This window comes from Thunnus maccoyii, chromosome 13, assembly GCF_910596095.1.
Source record: "Thunnus maccoyii chromosome 13, fThuMac1.1, whole genome shotgun sequence".
NCBI classification, from domain to species: Eukaryota; Metazoa; Chordata; class Actinopteri; order Scombriformes; family Scombridae; genus Thunnus; species Thunnus maccoyii.
The window spans coordinates 25641894-25649221 of record NC_056545.1 but is presented as its reverse complement, the minus strand read 5'-3'; the positions used below and the strand labels follow the sequence as shown (position 1 = coordinate 25649221).

Sequence of the window (7328 nt, the reverse complement as noted above, 5' to 3'; positions counted from 1 at the left end):
CAATAAACTACTTACATGCCTTTTTAATCACAGTCTGCTTCCATGGGCACAACTTAAGCTACTTGAACTTGATCAAAACAGTGTTTAGCCTCAGTGTCAGCCCTGCCATCACATCTCTGCACGGTGAAAACTGATATTAGAATTCACTCTGTTGCTCTGTTGTTTGTCTGCTAGCTCAGACACACCGACAAGCTTCTTAGTTTTTCCCCTTCAGTTTGTCAGGAGAGTCTGAGAGCGCTCATGGATCTAAAACCCTTAATCCTTTTCTAATTGATTTGTTCTTGATATTATGGGGGATGTTTTTGGCCAGAGTTCACTTACATATTGAACAGGAGATTGTTGTATCACACACAGCTCATTATCAAAGCAACAGAGGACTCACACAAACACACAAAAATCTATAACACAGCATACACCTTTCTTGTTTCTTTCCGGCTTCTAAGACAGATTCAAGGTGCTTTTTTAAACTTCATCCCCTTTCAAGTTAATTTATGTTCCCCTCCCCACGTCATTAAGGAATCAAAAGGTTTATTGTTACGGACAGGCTCAGGAAGACAGCAGCCTCTCAGAGAGACATGGATGGAGAAAGAGAGAGTTTGGACAAAAGCTTGAATGAAAGCTCCCCTGCTTGAGCTATTATTAACTATTGCTTCTTCAGCTAAGCGTCAGGAGGGACTGGGGATCAAGGGATGGATGGTTTATATCTGGCAATGGTATGGTGGTCCTCCAGTTAATTGGACAGTACCCATACAACCTCACTACCCCCTAAATCTCCCCTCAAATGACCCATGTCCCTGGGGTCTCTAGGACAAAGAGAGCCATTCTCCCTGAGAGAAACCAGAGGCATCCTCATATTGAATGTGGCCCTCTCTGAGACGCACTCGACAGCCTATCAGATAGCTAGCTGCAGTTAAAGGTCAGTGGGCTAGTCTCTGTCTGTGTAGTCTCGAGGAAAACAAACAATGTCACCTTTACTGCCTATGTAATGTCCCTACTTCCTGCGTCCTCATCTCAAGCTCAAAATAACTACCACACAGCCTGTTGATTGATGCCGCGATGCACGTGTCTCTACACCGAGCTGTCAGCGAGAGATATTTGTGACCCAATTAACTTTTCGTATAATCCAATTGATACACCTGCTAACCTAGTTACTGTGCTATCAGTGATATGATTCGCAGAGGTGTCTGCCAACTGTGAGGGTCATGATGTAACGTTAGCCATCGGTGGAAAATAATCCCTCTCTTGCCAGGTAATGTAGCAGCAGCTAGCAAGCGACAACGACCCTCACTACCCCTCTCTTGTTTTTACAGGGATAAGGATCTGGAGGAAGCAATCGAAAGGGGCCAAACATTCATTTCCTCTTAAATTAAACTCAGGAGAGATAGGCCATGAGTAGAGTGTTGCTTTGTGCTTAAAAGTTTAGCACACAATGGCTTTTATTCAGGGAAAATTACACAGCAAGATGACCATTGACCATTAATATCTTTTTTGGAGCCTACTTATCACAACACAGACACTGTTACAGCCATTAACATACATTTTCCATCAGTGGGGATGATATCCTGTCATTTATACACAGCCGTTGACAATCAGTTTACATCCAGCGCAGTGATAAATGTTGAGAAAGAATGTGAAGCTACTTAAAGCCTTTTGATCTCTCTGAGTAGGATAATGAGTAAATCACTGGGTTTAAATAGCCTTTTCAAGAACTTCATTCTCCTTTTCAGTGACTCTTGAGCTTCAATTGCAGGGGAGGTCAAAGGTCATTGAGGTCAAAATTAACACAACAGTCTCCTAGTAAGCTGGGATCTCTTTATCTGTAAGCCTAGTTTGCATCTTGATCTATTCACTGAGGCTCTGAAGTGTTTAAAGGACCGGCATGTAGGATTTAGTGGCATCTAGTGGTGAGGTTGCATATTGCAACCAACTGAATACACCTCCCCTTCCAAGCGTGTAGGAGAACCTGCGGTGGCTGCGAAACTCGCAAAAAACGCAAAAGGCCTTCTTTAGAAAAAGTATTTGGTTGGTCTGTTCAGGGCTACTGTAGGTACATGGCAGTGCAACATGGCAGTCTCCATGGAAGAGGACCCGCTCCCTATGTAGATATAAAGGGCTCATTCTAAGGTAACAAAAACACAACAATTCTTATTTTCAGGTGATTATACACTAATTAAAAAATAATTATGAATATTATATTCCATTTCTGGCAAGTCCATTCCACTAGATGCTACTAAATCTTACACACTAGTCCATTAAGGTGCATGTCTGGTCAAGACATGATGGGATCAGCTGCTGCCGAGGCGGCTCAGTGCTACTCCTGTCGGACCCATGAAAGTGGAGTCAGTAAGGCAGACAGAGTTGGCTCTGAGGCCGGTCTGATAGAGTCAACTAAAGTGATAGGTTAACCACTGTAATCCCCTTCAGGAGCAGCAGCTTTGGGAAAGTGATCTGGATTAGTCTGGCCTGCTGTAGACAGCAGTTCATGGAGGGATAAGTGGGGTGGATGCACAGATATGGAAAAAGCCCTGCAAAAACACTGATAGAAGAAAATCACCTCTAGAGTCAGGGGAATTTCAGTCAATAAGTATAAACACTAGCAGCTCCCCCTTCTCTTCCGAAGTCAACTCGAACTTATTCTGTTCAGTTTTGGCACCACTGGTCTCTAGTTCGTTTGTGCGTGTGTGTGTGTGTGTGTGTGTGTGTGTGTGTGTGTGCGTGTCCTGGGTGCCTATAAGTCTGAGGGTGTGCAGCTCTGAAAAGAACTGAGTTTTACCCTCCTCTTCCATCAGTAGACCTCACAGACCTGTGAGATAAGTGCTGGCATCCATTGTCAGCCATAGCAAAGATATGATAAGTTTACCACAAGTGAACTCTATCACAGTAAATTTGCTCGGAAGGCCAAGCATGCGCAAATCAACATGAGAAAATGTTCTCTGGGTGGATTGCATGGACAGAAATCAAAATACATGCACAAAGTTAACTGTGAGGAAGCTTCTATCATGGCACCTTTGTTGTGAAAGTGACGCTCCTCTGTGACCTGAGTGCAGACTTGGACTGTGGTGGCACTAATCAACAGGAAGAAGGCCCAGGATGGGGTGAAAGACAGTTCCAGCTAACAGAAACAAAGGTATCTTAAGTACCAGCGGTCACAAAGAGCTGGAGGCAAACATGGTGAAGTCGTTCTATTTTTGACAACAATGTTATTTGGCTGCATTGTTCTGGGGGGGTGCAGGCCAGTGCAGGGGTGAGGGGTCTTGTAAAAAGTGAAAATGGATGTGAAGCTTTAGGATGACCCTACATTCCCAGCTAAGCCAGATTTATGGCAGTTTTTCCTGAAAAACTGCAGAGAGATCAGAATAGTAACCATATACTGATCACCAGCATTCCTATATTTCCATTAACCACATGTTTATTCTCTTCAACATTTATTTGTAAGTTTGTAATAAAAAAAGGGGATAAATTCCCAAAAATGTGTCAAAGGCCACAGAAATCCTGCCAGAGGCGGGTCTGCAGGACATAGTGCACACTCACATAACCTGTCCAAAGTCTGCACTTGGCAATAGTCGCCAATTGAATTCCCAATCCACACATAAGGATGTGATAATACACGTGTTCCATTATATACCTGTCAATGGCTGTTAAGTACACACCCACCCTTGTGCAGGGAAACCCTTCTACCGGTGCCACAATTTTGTTCTTGCTGGCGGCACACCCTGTTCATCCGGACGACGTGTGGAAGCAGAGGGCATTCTCATTTTCCATTTGTTAAATTGAATTTCATGAGTCATTCCGACCAGTCACAACGATAGTGAAAGGCTGCTGCCTGCTGGTACATCACGACAAAAACCCCCACCACCTCCCACCCACCATCCACCCCTGGCACTCAACGTCATACTCCGCCTCCCCACGTCACACTCTGCTGCTTTCTGAATGCAAATAAAGCCACACTGAGGAAGAAAAAGGCTAAAAAGGGCTATGTTTTGGTCCAGCATCAAACAAATGTTTGCTACAGGGGAAGAAAAAATACAGTTTGTTCTTTTCAAGGAGCAATATTTATATTTTTGAAGGAAGGAGACATTGCCAGCAACCACATGCAGGCAAACAGAGACAACTGCAGGATGAGGGGACAGAGGAGACGGAAATGTCCTTGGACTTTGCAGTAGCTGTGCAGAGCTCTGTTCAGTACAAACTGATGTGAATATACATATGTTTGGGTATTCAACAATAACCTACATTATTCATACACAAAGCTGGAACAATCAGGTCAAATGATCATGTGGTATGATATGGATATGGTTCATGAGAGCACAGTCTTTTAATTATTACTCTATCAGTGATCAGCAGCTTATTTTGCAGTGATAATGACCAAGTATCTATTAATATGGTAAAACTGTACATAGCACACTGTAGGCATGTTTGACTTAAAACTAAATCTTTAGCAAAAGGGGTGCAATGGGACAAAGAAGAGAATGATTATTTCGGCTTTCTGCTGCAATTTACAATTACAGCTTTTCTTTTATAACCTTTTTAAAGCCACTTCTGCTGTCTGTTGCACTAATGTGTGACTTCTTATATGAAGGTGGATTAACTTGTCGATAGCCTTTCACTTTCACAGCACACATAACATTCAGCAGTCTTTTCAAGGAGAGTAATGAATTAGTTATTAATAGTCAACACTTCCTCACATGGTGTAATTCACACAGCTCCAGGTGTTATCACACAATACGTGGGTAGATATGCAGTATGACATTAGAATGCTGAAATAATATGAAATAAATAAATGGTGCTACAGCCTACACAGTCTCTGTGAAATGCTGTGGATTATTTTCTCTGTTCCCACGCTTCATAACACTCGGTGCGCATGTACAATCAATCTGCTCATGTTCTTCACATGCATATATTTCTGTTCATATCTCTGAAAACAATACATTTCTGTATCTTCTGTGGCTGTAGCTTGTGATTGATTGCTTGTAAGCCTGATCTCTAACAAATAACACACCTGCATATCTGAACACATGATTATTCCTCAATTTAATTTTTGTTAATGTGTAGCTGACAAGGCTGAATTAAACTGCAAATCTGAACACATTCACCTGAGTTTATTCATAAATTTGATACACACTTTAACAAATTTGGCCAGTTTGGAAATACTTAATTCAGACCAACACAGTTAAACCCATTATCTACCTAACTAAATGATACTAACTATCTACGCATCATTATTTTGGCCAAATGGGGGCTGAATAACTCCACCTTATGCTGTGGCTAACATGTTAGCTAGCAATTACCTATTTACACATTCGCTTGTATTAGCTTTGTTTAGAGGCATGTTTCTGGCCAAGTGACAAAGTGTAATATTCACTCTCCTAAGCTACATTTTGGAGAAGAAATTTGATGTCTGACTTTCTTCACCAGCTAACAGTAGATAGTAGTATGTAAAGCTTAAACATGCAAAAACACTCAGTAAAGCTTCAGCATTGGGTAATATCTTATTTTATTCATACATAATATTGAATAGTGGAGCCTTAAAGGTCCAGTGTGTTTCACAAAATCCTACACACTACACCTCTAACTTAATTTGGCACTTTAACTTTATTTGGTAATTATTAAAGTTATGTAATTCTTATTAAATGTTTTATCAGTTAAGTGTCTGTTGTGGGACAAAAATTCCATCAACTTCCGAAGACCTGAGATCGTGAATTAGTGGCTCTAAAACTTTGTCATAGTCATAGAACTTAACTTAGTCTGTTTTGCACAAAACAGGTAAATAAATGGAGGACAAAGAGGAACGAGACCCTGGGGGTAGGTTACTCAGCACCGAATACACAGCACAAAGTTTATGGGTTTTTTGGGAGGTGCCTAGAGGGTTACAGGCCTCGAAGTCATCAACATACAAACCAATAGATACTCTTAACTCTTGCCTTGAGAACAAACTGTTTTGCTTACAATGAAGACTATCCTTGAAAGACTTGTACACAATTTCTTTTGCCATCTCCTTTTGTGTTTCGTGATTACAAACTATTTTATCCAAAATATCTTTCCTATTCAACAGCACTCGTAGGGATTTGAGAATGGGGACATACCTCAAGGTTCTGTTCTCTTCAGCATCCAGAATATATTCAACTGGTTCAACAATATTAAAGGACAAAACTCAAAGGACCACCCTTCTCTATGGCTTTATTTATAGGATTCCCTGTGAACAGAGAAGTGCTTATTTCCTCTACGATAGCTCTGTCAGCCTGGAGATTGTGCTTCTGAAAAATATCAACTAGAATACCATCAGTGTGGGATCTTGAGACAGAACTAGTTAAATGGTGAAGCTCTAGCAAAAAATCATTGATTGAAGTGCTTGGTGTGTGAATAAAATGTTCTAACTTCAACAAAGCCGTGTTCATTTACATGTGGTAGGTCCTTTGTGATATCGATACTGCAATCTGGCTGTGCATCTGGTTGTGCATCAGAGTATGCCTCACAGATTCCCAGGGAATTTGCGGGGAATTCTCAGTTCGCAGATTCCAGAGAAGCAAAGGTTATTGATGGCACATTTTCTGGTTTAAAATCTGTTAATGAGTAAGATATGTGCGTTCTGCTCTTGTGGGATTGGAATGTTCCATAGATATTCATTTGAAAGTTGCAATCTAAAAGCATGCAAGTTACAACCACATTTTTCTTCAGGTGTGCATTAATGTGGGCCCAGTAATCCATTTCAGAGACAAGATCCTTACAAGGACATAAATGGCACCTAAATATACAGCTCTCTGATAGATAACGACTGGTTTTAGTCACATGAAATCTATTCAAATGAATTAAAAGCGCATTCCACGTTCTAAAAGTACATGGGTAGCTCAAATATACACATGGAAAAGGATTATTATTCCCATAATATCTATGTTTCACTCAATAATGCTTTAATACTTGGGACCTACTTGGTAAAACTGAGGGGCAAGCCTTACATTGCCACATTCACAGCAATATTCTGTCACACTTGCAGCACCATTCACTGCAAAAGAGAAATGGAAACAAATAAGGATCAATGTTTAATGAGAAAATCACGTGTTTCTGATTCAAAAATGCATGGCAAGCTGTCACAAATTCCAAAATATCAAACACCAATCAATAATAATAGGCGGAAGGTCTAAGTAACAGTAGTGAACAAAGAAGAACTTGAAAGTCAAATGAGACTTCCTGCAACTGTTTACGACAAGCATTTCTAAAGGTATGACACACAATGGCGATAAGAGAGTGGGGCAGAGTTAAACCAATAATTTACATATATATATACCCACACATATCAATCACACTTACCAATCAACTGAAATAGCCATCTA

At 40.8% G+C, this 7328-nt stretch overlaps 1 long non-coding RNA gene across 1 annotated transcript; it reads left to right on the top strand.

Annotated features, from left to right (window-relative positions):
- Positions 1–5309: 5309 nt before the first annotated feature.
- On the top strand, positions 5310–6845 carry LOC121909636. The gene is made up of 3 exons (XR_006099492.1): positions 5310–5481; positions 5764–5802; positions 6053–6845. It is a non-coding gene; the product is annotated as an uncharacterized LOC121909636 (long non-coding RNA).
- Positions 6846–7328: the final 483 nt, after the last annotated feature.